The sequence below is a fragment of the Caretta caretta genome, chromosome 2 (assembly GCF_965140235.1).
Source record: "Caretta caretta isolate rCarCar2 chromosome 2, rCarCar1.hap1, whole genome shotgun sequence".
NCBI lineage: Eukaryota > Metazoa > Chordata > Testudines > Cheloniidae > Caretta > Caretta caretta.
Genome location: NC_134207.1, coordinates 204,353,689 through 204,366,885, shown reverse-complemented (window position 1 = coordinate 204,366,885; position 13,197 = coordinate 204,353,689). Strand labels below are relative to the sequence as shown.

The 13,197-nt window shown below is 35.9% G+C and overlaps 1 protein-coding gene across 3 annotated transcripts in view; it reads left to right on the top strand.

Moving 5' to 3' along the window:
- PLCL2 (phospholipase C like 2) overlaps positions 1–13,197 on the top strand; it is a 204,078-nt gene that overhangs the window by 106,063 nt on the left and 84,818 nt on the right. Inside the window, exon 2 of one of the 3 annotated variants that reach the window (XM_075125760.1) lies at positions 7,021–7,072. The exons of the other annotated variants lie outside the window; for them this stretch is intronic. The gene's annotated coding sequence lies outside the window, so the exon portion shown is untranslated. The remainder of the gene's footprint in view (positions 1–7,020; positions 7,073–13,197) is intronic. 3 annotated transcript variants of the gene reach the window in all.

The following is a 13,197-nucleotide window of genomic DNA, read 5'->3' as shown; positions in this document are numbered from 1 at the left end:
GAGGTCACACTTTGAGAGTGCTGAGCACCTCCTATTTTTTTTTTCTGTAGGTGCTTGAGCCCTGGAGCACCCACGTAGTTGTTGCCTATGCATTTGTGCTTCAGGAAGAGTAATACAAGGTTAATTATGTCATGGAAAGTGAGATGGAATAAGGGACAAGACAATAACTTGACTAAATTGAACTAAGCAATAAAAATATATCCAAATGCTGTGTGCGATATACTCATAAATATAAAGTAAAATAAATAAACAATAGCTTATTTTTTAAATTCCCGCAATATTGGCTCTCAAAAAAATTGAGACAATTTGTATTTTCTTACCATACATTTGTTTGAGGTCCAGGTTGCCTTAGGACATTTCACCTTAAAAAACATTTTCCTAAACTTCAACCCTTTGTGATTGGTTGGGGATCACTTGCCTGCATGGAAAATTTTCTTTTGAGATATTTTTTGTTAATTTCTTTATTGGTCCTATACATTTGAGTGCTACTCAAAAGGCAGATCTATTAACTTGTATTGCACTTGTACTGTAACTATATGCTAGGAAGGTCAACAGACGAGAAAACAGAAAGTTGTGCTGTCCTCAGTACTTTGTTTCTAAAACTGATACCAGAGAAGATAAAAATACACACCCAGTTAGCCATGTAATGAGACATACTCCGTAGTATCAGTTTTATTTATTGACTTTAATTGAAGTTAAAAGCTGGCCTAACTTTTATTCCTATTTTAATTATTGCTGAAAAATAATATTGGTAATAAATCTCAATTCTGCATATTAGTAATATTACAAAAATGCAATATTCATTAATTTGTATATTTGAAATGCAAAAAGAAAAAAATGTGTTAAGGCACTAATAAAGTTTACAACTAAAAGGCCAGAAAATGCAAAAATTACCATTCCATAAGGAACACTGGCACAGCTTTTTGCATATTCTGTATGTTGCATGGTATGCTGTGTATGATTTTTTTATTCTGCTGCATACACTTATGCATTTGAGTAGTCCCATTTTACTTGGACTATTCTTTGAGTTATGAGTTTGGAAGATAAATGTCTTCTCTTTCTCTCAATAGACCTGTCCATGTGTCCCTTACCCCTGTTTCATCTTGTTGCCAGATTTCACTATTTTGTCCCCTGTATCAGAACCTGGCATTTTCTTTATCTCTTAATTAGTTATGGTAACAGATCTCAGGGTCTTCCTAGTTAATTCTCTCTCTCTGTCTCTCGGAATGCTACTTCATTTAGGTGATGAATAAGCCCTACTTAACTTGCGATATTGCAGAAATTGCGGATTCCGCAATTTTTGGCTTCCACCATAGTTTTGACAACGGGAGCTGTGGAGCTGACAGTGGGAGCTCTATCCTGTCAGCCCTGGGCCTCTGCTCTCAGCGCCAGGCAGCCGACAGCTGGAGCCCCTGCTCTCAGCCCCGGGCCCCTGCTCTCAATCTCAGGTTGTCAACAGCAGAAAATTGTGGAAAAATAATAATGGACTTTATTATTGCAAATAATAAAGTCCATTATTACTTTTCTGCAATTTTTCATCTCTTGTCCGCAACTCTGCCGCATTTTTTTCACAATCATCCCACAGTTCAAGTAGGGCTCTAGTGATGAAGTTATTTTGGGGAAAGAAAACAGGCAGCTCAACAAGGTTTAATCCTAGTTTAGTTATTGATTTTTAATAGCATTCAGTTAACTGAATAACTAATTCGCTTAATTTTGTATTTACCCTTTTTAGTAATAGAAATAATTTTATGTGTTTGTATGCCCTTTTTGGACCTACTATGTAATGATCTATTAATGTCATAGATTTGGAAAAGTGGTAATTCTACATATTTCAGGCCATTATAGATTATACTGAAGTGATTGCTTGATTGAACAAGTTAATATATGTACTACTTGACCAAAGCCAAATTTCACTTACACTTATATAATTTTTACTAGTACGAGTGCAAGAATTTTTATAATGTTCAAACAAATAAATAAAATGTCATTTTCTGAAATGATTACCTAATAAATCAATTTAGATTTTTGTTCTGCGATCCAAGATTTTATTTTATATGGAAAAAGTTATTCCAGCTCATTGCAGGTCTCTGTTCTGATTTGTATAACTGTTGTTGACTTCTCTTTGATTGTGTTGATGTAAGTGAATCTTTTTTGTGTGTTTACTTTAAATTTTTGGCATGTAATGCATCGTGCAAAAATGTAATGAATATATAGTGAGTACTAATGTTAGAAGTTCAATATGCATATTGTACTCCTGTCACAGTATTATAATCGCCTATGGAAATGACAAGGACCCTTTTTTTAGCTAAGTTTTGAGCCAAATAGTAAAGATCAATATACATTAGAAAGAAGCTATAAAGTCAGATTCTTGTATGTTTTAGGAGTAATCTCTGCCACTTCTGTGGCCATAAATCTTTTCATTTCACAGTAGATAAGAATTTAGGGAGACTGACATATCCTTCAAGTATCCATATGGGGTTGATAACCTTTCAGCTCCAGGCAGTTTTTATTTTGACTACTTTTAATCACCATGTTTTCTGAATATCACAATTTAGTATGGAAAGTTTTGTGCTATTTCCTGTTTACTAGCTTTACACAAATCATTATTGCAATATAACTATATGAATTTTTTAAAAGGTTAATTACTGGATCTGGGATTTTCAAAAGGGCCCAAGTGAGTTAGGCCCTCAACTCCTATTGAATTTTGATGGGGTCTGGGCACCTAATTTGCTTAGGATCCTTTAGAAGTTCTTCCCTGAAGGATGAATTGTAATCAACTAAAGAAAATTCAGAGTTTAGACTTCTAATCTGTACTTCACTCACTCATTGCATTTGCAATAATCTACGGCAGTATAAGCAGTTGCCTGAGATACTACTTACTTAATTTTTTCAGTGAAGACACAAAAGGCCCCATCCCATGAGGTGCTGACCACCTTTAACTCCTTGGTTTTTTTAAAGATTGTTTTTAAGTGTGCTTGACTATATAATTATTGTCACCATCCTTTTATTATTGGATACTATTATCAAGTTCACTACTCCTGCATTATTGCTAAATAAACATAGCCACATTTCTATCGGTTACAATAACTCTTGCCACAGATGACTCTTAGCGTTACTTCAGATTTCTACATCAAACCACAGAATACAGAAAGGCTGGTTACTGTAGTTCAGGGGTTCCCAACGCGGTGCCCGCGGGTGCCATGGCGATCACCAGGGCATTTTTGTGTGCCCGCAGGACACCCCACCGCCGAAATGCTGCCAAGAAGGGAATATGCTATTCCCACAAGAAAGGTTGGGGACCACTGCTGTGGTTAGTTTTCAAATTTTAGAAATATCAAGGGTCGAATTCAGACATGGTGGAAGTGGGTGCAACACCTTTTGTATCAGTAGTGCAAGCAGTATATACTGTAATGTATTTCAAACTAGTTAATTTTCTATTTTAGAAAAACACATTTAGTGGACTAGTGTAGTCTTGGTTGTTACAAATGTGTAGTGAAATGTGTACCCTTTTTTAGAAGGGTAAATGATCAAGTGCACCTTTTACCATAGAATATACGCCCTTAAAAACAGCTTACTAAACTGTTTTGACATGTGGGTTGCATCATGATTACAGATGGAGGCTCTGGGCTGCAACTGTTCCAAATCAGCTCCTCTCACTTGTCAACGCATCATGCTCCCTGAAGCCAGTTGCTGGTGAATCCACTTGCCTAGCCAGTGTTGCTCCTCTGCCATTTTCCATATTCCTTTATTTCCTGTTCTGGAGGCATATCTCCTGCCTTTATCTTTGTTAATTCATGAGAACAATAAGAGCAAACGGAAGTAGCTGATTGCATGCTTTTTCTGTTATGCTGTGGTTTAGCTGCTGGCAAAAGGGTCACGTATAAACTTCAGTTGCAGACTTACAGACTGTGGAGGGCTGCATACAGTGTCCAGGTTGCACTTCATTGTCCCCAGTTCTAAATTAATTTTAAAAATATGAGAACAGCAAGAGACCTAAAAATTAATTATTTTAACGTCCCTTGCAACAGCAAAGAAATTGAAATTCTGTTGTTTAATTTCAACACTTTCCAGTTCAGGTATTTAAAAAGTAACTCATGTAAATCTCCTTTAAGCTTTACATGTATGCATCTTTTCAGTGTATGTGTTCGAGAACATTTACAGTAGCCAGTTACAAGTATATTACATAAATTTTTGAGACATGGAGAATGTCCACATAAACATTGCCAGCTTTGCAGTTTGAATATGAACACCACCTTTTATTTTGCTGAGTTTTGTCAGCTTGCTTAGTTGAGAACTTTACCTTTAGGACTTGTTTTGAGGCTTTAAAAGTACATTAGCATTATTAGTATTTTAAGCTAACTGCATGCATTGGTTACTCAAATCATAAGGTTTCACAGTTTTATGTTTTAAAAGATTGCAATCAAATAGATTTAAAGTTCGTCAAAGCTTTTCTGATGGACTGCAATTTGGCTTCAGACTAGCATTAAGTGGTTTTACTGCTTTCTTTCTTGGGAAATAATTATACTTTTATATGCTGAGTTGATAATACACAAAGCAATATTAACTCAAAATACAGATGTTGCATATTTTTTCTGAAAGGTTAAAGCTCAGTGCTTGATTTTTCCCACAATACTTCGGTCTACAAGGACATATGATGCATGTCTCAAGAAGGGCAGCTATGAGATCCCGTGGCAGAAGTCTCCAAAATTATGAACATGTGGGCTGGAAAGTGGCTGTAAATAGAGGCTTTGGACTGCAACTCCCAGCTGCTTGTCAATGCATTATAATTGTTCAGATCGATACATATGTCTATTATATCTCAACCTGCCAATCTTTATATTGCTCTTGATATGAAAAACTCTATTTTTGTTGTTTACTGGACCTCTTATATATATATATTGGTCCGTATTAATTTATGGCAACTGTTAATGCTTCGTTGCTACAGAATCATTCCAGTAATTTGTGAGAAGATGCACGTGTGAAGTGTGCTGTTCAGTATTTACTGGGGAGAAAGGAGTATATTTTTGCCCCTAAATGAGAAGTTTATTTCAACGCATATTGAAAACTGTAGTCCTTCCTCACAAAGATGCATGTAGAATGCGGTCTTTGGGGGGTTTGTTCATTTGTTTTTTAAATATATATTATTAATATTTATACACATTTTCTAGCAGTGTTTTCAACCTCTGGTTGCAGACTATGTCTAATGTGGGGGTCCATGAAATGTTGTCAATACCATAAAACATGGGTTTTGAACCTGTGGTCTGTGGACCGCTGGGGGTCCGCAGACAATGTCTAAGATTTCCAAAGGGGTCCACAATTTCATTTGAAATGTTTTAGGATCCCCAAATAAAAAAAAAAGTTGAAAACCAATGTCCTAAACACTCAAAAATCAGAAGGCAAATAAAAATAATGCAAAATTTATTATTTAAAAAACTCTTGATTTTTAAGACAATATCATGATTTTTGCAACCTGACTCATGGTTTTTAATTGCTTAGGGTGGACAACCATCTGCTAACCATCTAGAACATGGCTGACATATTGAACTGAACTAATACTGAGCTGTCAACCTCTGAAAATCAGGCCCTTTTAGGGTGTTTCAATTTGAGCACCCAGAACTATACCAAAATCATGAAAGAACTCCTCATTGTCTTAGTAATTAACATAACGTTTGTATAGGTCATCAGATGTACCAAATTTATTTTGTATTCAATATGTTATTCTTTCATAGCCAGAACTGAATTTTATTTGTTTTTGAAGTTTTATTTCTTTACTTCCTTTTACGTTAGGAATATCAGATTTTAACTACTATATTTTGGTAGAATGGTTCTAAGGAAGACTAGAGATCAGCAAAGGGAGGGACAAGAGTGTTGGAATCATTAACAGAGAACTTTTCTTGCATGTGTGTTAACAAAAACAAACAAAACCAAGAATTTTGAATAGTCTGATTAAAAATCCCTGACACCGAGTGGTCATTTTCAGTCTCTTATGATATCCTAGTCCCATGAGTTCTCAAATAGTCCAAGGAGTCCTCCAGCAAACAAAGTGGACAAAGCCTGATAGTCATAAAATAAAAATAAGTTGGAAAAAAATCCTCTAAAAGAACAAAAAACCCACAAATATTATACATTGCAAAGAAGTAAAAACCTGCAAAACCACACTTTTTTGTCCTTGACAGGTAAGATTTAAAGTTTACCCATGGGGAGATGAGAGTCTTCATTTTTGGACCTATCGTTTACACCATTCTGACTTGAGATATTCCCAGGGTTCCAGGTGGTCCTGTTGGCTAAGATTATTTGGGTCAGATCCTCATCTGGTGTTAATTGTCATAACATACTAATTGATGATCGGCTCCTTTATATTCAGCCTTATTAGCTTGACTTTTAAAATGAGAGCATCATCCAGAGAATGAACAATTATGTTTATGTTTCAGATCAGGAGCTAGTCAGAATGGATCTATCAACAGGAGAAAGTTGTCAGACTATTAAGTACTCATTAGATGCTCTAATGGCAGACGGACATAGTGCCAAGCTATGAATAATGTCTTCTGGGTAGGAAAAGTATGGGAAGAAATAAGATCCAATGTTGCTGCTTATTATTAACTCATGTTTGGCTTTCCCCTTCCTACGTCACTGCCAACTGAGACTGCTCTTTTAAATGAATAACATCAGTGAAAGTAGAAAAGACCGTTTGGGTCATTGCTCTTAGAAACTCTGTTGCTGCAAGATTTTTCAGAGCTAGACCCTTAAGTGAAAGTAGGTTTTGCAAGGTATGCAGTCTAGACAGAGGTTTGTCCTGGAGTTCAGTGTTGTTTCCATCTGTAACTTTTAGAAAAATGTGAAAACAGTATTCTCAGGCTCTTGGGAGATATGTGATTCCTATTGTGTGAGGGGAGGAAGCATGTCAGTTAACTTAGTAGCTAATAGTCTTTCATTTCATTTCAAAGTTAATGATGTGTGCAGTTCTTCTCTCAGGCTGCTTTAATATTTAGGCAAGATGTTCTGGTCTCTTTTGATTCATAGGGCACAGGACTAGGAGACTTAGGTCCTATTTCTGGCTCTGCTACTGACTTGGGTAAGTCTCTTAAGCCAACAGTTTCAAACCTGGGTGCCTAACAATAGACACCTATATAAGCAGGCTGATATTCAAAGGTGCCAAGCACCCATAGTTCCCATTTATTTCAATGGGAGCTGGGGAAGCTCAAAACCTCCAAAAATCATCCTTTTTGTTGTTGTTGTAGTAGGTGGTACTAAGAGTTAATGACCCAGGATGGTACTTCTGTATTTGTATGAGAGTACCTTCAATGGTAAGTTATTTTTACAGAGTTTTGAAAGGTATTTTAGAGTTTATATCTCAACTATGTACATATTTACTTTTATAGCATGTCACTTGTTAACAACACAAAACATTACATGTAAAGAAAAGGAAGAACCTATATATTTTTGAGAAGCTGATAAAATTGCTAAGTAGTGCACTAAAAGAAACACGTTAAAGACACTAGGAATGGATTGACGATGCAAAAAGCCTAACCTCTTTGTGCACCTTTCCATCACAATCCTTATGTTCAGATGAGTGTAAGTACGGAGGACTGCATAGAGCTAGCACTGCTAGGAGCATTATCTATCCCAGAACGGACAGGGAGGATGTAGGGCAGCAGGATGGATTTGATTTAAATCACTATTCAGGAAGACTCGATTTAATCATGGATTTCAATACGTACATAAAAGTGTATTCTTGTTGGTTGTTATAACTTCAATACATTGTGATGGGTTCGGTCACAGAGATCCCCTTGGGACTGTCACCTGATGTGCTGAAACTATCTCTGAGCCCATTTCCTTTGCCAGCTTCGGACTCCAGAACTGTGTCTTGTTGAGCCAGACATGCTAGCCTGCTGCAATACAGACCCAGGGTCTGAACCACACCCCCAAAGTTGCAGACTTAACTGAAAATGACTCATCAAGTACTCCTGTCTCCAGCACCCAGACACCCAGTTTCCAATGGGATACAAACCCCAAATAAATCTGTTTTACTCTGTATAAAGCGTATACAGGATAAACTCATAAATTGTCCGCTTTCTATAACACTGATAGAGAGATATGCACAGCTGTTTGCTCCTTCAGGTATTAATCACTTACTCTGGCTTGATTAATAAACAAAAGTGATTTTATTACGTATAAAAAGTAGGATTTAAGTGGTTTCAAGTAATAACAGACAGAACAAAGTAAGTTACCAAGCAAAATAAAACAAAACACGCAAGTCTAAGCCTAATACGTTAAGAAACTGAATACAAGTAAATCTCACTCTCTGAGATGTTCCAGTAAGCTTCTTTCATAGACTAGACTCCTTCCTAGTCTGGACCCAATCCTTTCCCCTGGTACAGACCTTGTTAGTTCCAGCTCAGGTGGTAACTTAAGGATTTCTCATGACTGGCCGCCCCTTTGTTCTGTTCCACCCCTTTTTATAGCTTTGGCACAAGGCGGGAATCCTTTGTCTTTCTCTGTGTTCCCACCCCTCCTTCTAAATGGAAAAGCACCAGGTTTAAGATGGATTCCAGTATCATGTGACATGGTCACATGTCCTGTGAGAACCCTAGCCTACATTCTTCCAAGGCTGGCCGGCAAGTACCCCGGAAGGTTTGCAAGTAAACAGCCATTTACAGGTCATTGATTGTGAAGCACCCCTAATGGCTTCCACTTAACATGTTTACATCAGTAGTACAAGTTTTTATCTGAATCTCCTAACTCCAGACATAGAAATAATACATGCAAACATATGGGATGAACACACTCTGTAGATCATAGGCTTTGTAATGATACCTTACAAGAGACCCTTTGCATAAAGCATATTCCAGTTACATCATATTCACATTTATAAACATATTTTTATAAAGCCTGTGGAGTGCAATGTCACATACATATTCTTCACAACTCAGCGATAGATGTAGGTTTCATTTTTAGAAGGTACACACTATACATTTTTAAAGTGATTTATTTTAAAAACTTTTCAGATTAGTATTACAGCTATATAGAAAATGAATGATTGTTTGGTTATTTCATTTACCAAAGGTAATTGAGGCAGGTATATATGAAGTCATTGGGAGGTGAACTATCTCCAATTCAACAGGTTAATAATTAATATGTAGAGGATTTTCTTGCCAACTGTATTAGGAGGAGAACATCACCAAACAGACATTTACATTTTTTTATTTAACTAAAACAGCAATGTTATATATTCTGGATTTCTTTCTTCAACAGCAAACATATAATATTTTAACAAAACAAGCATATGAATTTTTGAATTTAGTTAAACATTCAAGTTTTTTAAAATCAGGTTTGTTTTTGTTAAAATTGTTTTTAATTAAAACAGTTAAATGAAATATGTTTTTAAAAAAACAAAAATTAAATTGACTGTGTCAGCCAAGTCAACATGAGAAACTTAAAATATTGGCTTCTGCAGCTAACTCAGTTGTTTTCACCTTCATTTTCCTTTTTGTTCATAATCTGAAAAAGAAAAACAAGCTTTCCTGCTTTTTCAGGTTCCAAGCAGTTTCTCAATTTGGAATGAATTAGTCCAAAGGAAGAAAATATTCTTTCTACACCGGCTGAAGAAGCTACTGCTGTTAAAAGTGAGATTATCACTTCAACAGTCTCTGAATCCAAGTGCTTAAGTGACTTCCACCAGTTCACTTGTGTGACTTTCTATAAACCATCATCAGCAAACATATATTTCTTGAATGGTTCACCCTTAGCTCTGAACTTTATTATATTTGCCATTATGGAGGGATGATTGCTGGATGTTCATGTCACAGTCAACTCCTCTTCTTCATTAGTTAAGGTTTGACCCTGGTACCAAGTATTGAGAATATTTGCAAGAAAATGAGCTGGAGATAGTGCTTGTCCCATTCCTTTTTTTAATGCTTGTAATTTAACTCTGTCATTGCATATTTCTCTTTTTAAGATCTCACTCAGTTCCTTCCAAATTTCAGCAGCGTCAGCAATAAAACAGCTATTTATTTCCCTGCATTTTGTTCAAGGCTACAGAAATAGGCTTCAGGGTACTCAGCATGAGTTCAACATTTCTCATAAGCCCAATGTTGAGAACTTTGGTTGTGACAGTGCCATCTATTTTTTCACGATTTTGTTCACAAACTATCATGAGATTAGGCAAGTTCTTGGTATAGTGCTCAAAACTGTTCACTACTGAGTTTCATCGCACGTCTTGTGGGAGAGTTAGCTTGGTTCCTCCCATTTTTTTTCAGAGCAGCTACTGCTGAGTGGTTGTTATGGAAGTATTTTCCAATTTCAACAACATTAGCCTTTATTAGAAGTCTTTGGCTAGGAGGTGCATCAAATGAGCACTGCAACCGTATGTTATTAGCTTGGGACTCTCTTCACTCGCTTCTAAATCATTTCTTCTCATCTTGGATTCATTTGCAGCATTGTCTGTGACCAAGCTGCATACTAGACATTTGAATTTTTTTCACAGTTTGTTATAGCTTTTACTGCTATTTCTTGTAAGTATTCTGCTGTGTGTGTATTTCCTGATGTATCAATTGTTTCTGTAAGGAAGACATTCCCTTCTTCTGTTGTCACACAAGCACATACAACAGGATACCTGTGGACATTGCTCCACCCATCAAGACTCAGGTTAACAATTTCACGCTCTAGACCTTTCGCACACTGCTCAGTTTCTCTTTCATACACTTGATCCAGTAATTAGCCTGCGACATGTGCTCTGCTGGGTGGACTGATCCACCAGGTAATTTTTTCATCAATTACCTCTTTTTGTAAGCTGCTGGTTCTTATCACAAAGTTATCTATGGTTGTTTCTGGATGATGGAGATTTTTTTTTCTTTTTGCTACAGATGATATACTGTGGCAATGTGACATACATGATGTGACTGAAACACTATCATTGGCAGATAACTCTAAAACTATAGAAAATGACGGTGACCTTGAAAGTGGATAGTCTTCAGAATCCTGTATGTTGAGGATGGATTCTCCTAAACAAAATAAGTCAATGCCGTTATTTAATTATTATTACTATCCTTCTCATTTAGTATTACTCATTGTATTCACTGACACTCAGTACTACTTTAAAGGTGAAATTGTAAAAGGAAGATCTGTCTATTTCAGCTATTTATTTTTTATCACAACTGCATCTAAAGTGATAGTACCATAGAGTAACAGCTATATTTTTTGCTCAAATATGAGAATTCAAGAATAGTCCAGAAGGAAGACAGGCAGTCCTTAAGAAAGAAGTATGAAATAAAAAAGTTTACCAACCTGAAGATCCTGCGTGTTCAGACATGTTCCTTTCATCATCTTCAACGCAGCTTCCTCCTGAGAAGGAACGCTTCTCATGATGTTGTTTCATTCGGCCAACCAGGCCTTGCATTTCTTTGTTGCACTGTTTGCATTTTGCATGCGTACCTGTCATATCCACAGGTAGGGGAACTTAATTAAAATAGTCCCACACTGGGTCTCTTTTATGGCCTGCTGCCATTATAGGTTTTCCCTTCAAGTGAGAGAATGGTATGGCAGATCTCAAATCAATGAAGGTACACTCAGAAAGACCTCAAAACGTCTGGAATATGCTGCTCAAACAGTTTCACTTTTGTTTCTACTGCCTGTCCCCCCCTTCTCGCATAAATCTCCAGACGTCTTCTACTTGTCCAGATCTATTCCACCCGCAACAATCTTCTATTCATTGAACTTTTTGAAACTTTGCACTTTTAGAGAGTGGTCAGGGATTGACTCTGTGTACACAAATTTGCAGAGGGACAATAGGGTTGAGGTCTGTTATTTCTCACCTCTATATATTATTTATTTCTTTTAAAACATTTTTTCCGTTAACAAGTATGTTATCTCTGGAGACACAAATCCACAGTTTGAGAACTGCAAAACTCATTTACAAAACTTTTCTTAAACATTACTTGAATATATTCTCATACTATAGAATTAGAATTTATAATCCCTATTTCATGATGAGATATCTTTGAGCTATAATGTATCTTAATTAAAACTATCTTGAGATAGGTTTTTCCCTCAAAAAGCATTTTATTAAAAAAAAGATTTAAATTTAAAAAATCTGATTTTTTATTATTTTTTTAATCATTGATTTTTATCCACCCTAGTATTAATCTGAAGTAGTATTTTATTTGTTCTGTCTTAAAAAGTTTTCAAAAATGCACAAAACAATTCAGATTTCCCATGCCATCCACTTACTAGACATGTTTGTTTTGAGAGAGACAATGTAAGTGTGCTGTTGAGCTTGTCTGTTGGAGAATAAGAATTGGTATCCTAGTACTACAAGAATATAAAAATAAAAGACCGCTCCATGTAAATAATAATCAAATTTGTCACTGAATTTTATTGAAACTCAGAAAATAACTCTAATCAAATTGTTGCTGGAAATCAAAAATACTTAAAGAACAATTTATAATTAAGGACCAACTCCAAGAAGCAATCCAATGATTGCAGTGCAGTTTAGTTTGATCTGTAGTTAAAAAACACATGTAGAAGGCAACCAGTTTTTGCTGGTCTCATGGGTAGTCTTTTAAAACTGATTTTGCTGTCGTTAAAGATGCAATATTCATGTCTGATAAATTTATATTTTTATGTGGCACTACAAGTACTAAATATTAAACACTTGGCAAGGTGGCTTCACATATTAAATCATGAAAACAGAATTCTCCATTTTCACATCCAAATGAATATTTTCCAAATGCAATAATGGGAGAGGCATTTTGCCTTTTCTCTATTAGATTAGGTGCTATATAAAGGGTACCACATAAGTAGTGTTGTGAAATGCATATTTTTTATGAGTGTCCTTTGATTACATGTGAAAATGTTTCAGGAAATTTATTCTGTGGAAATGTATCTGTATATCAAATATTCTATTTGAATGGACCTACAACAATCTAGTAAAAGTACCCCTGCCACTGCCCATATTAGCAATCTTTGCTAGCACTGGAATGAAAATTAAACAGATTTCCAGAGGTAAAGTACTAGCGAGAAAATTCTCCCTCAGAAACAAAAGAAAACAAAACACCCCACCAAAACTTTTCTATACAAATCTGGAAAAGTAATTATTTGAACCTTGCAGGAGGATACAAATAGAAAAATTGCTGTTCTTGAGATCTGATATCAAAGAGGTTCTTCCATGGGAAGGATTGTGTTAGACCTTACAGATGAGAA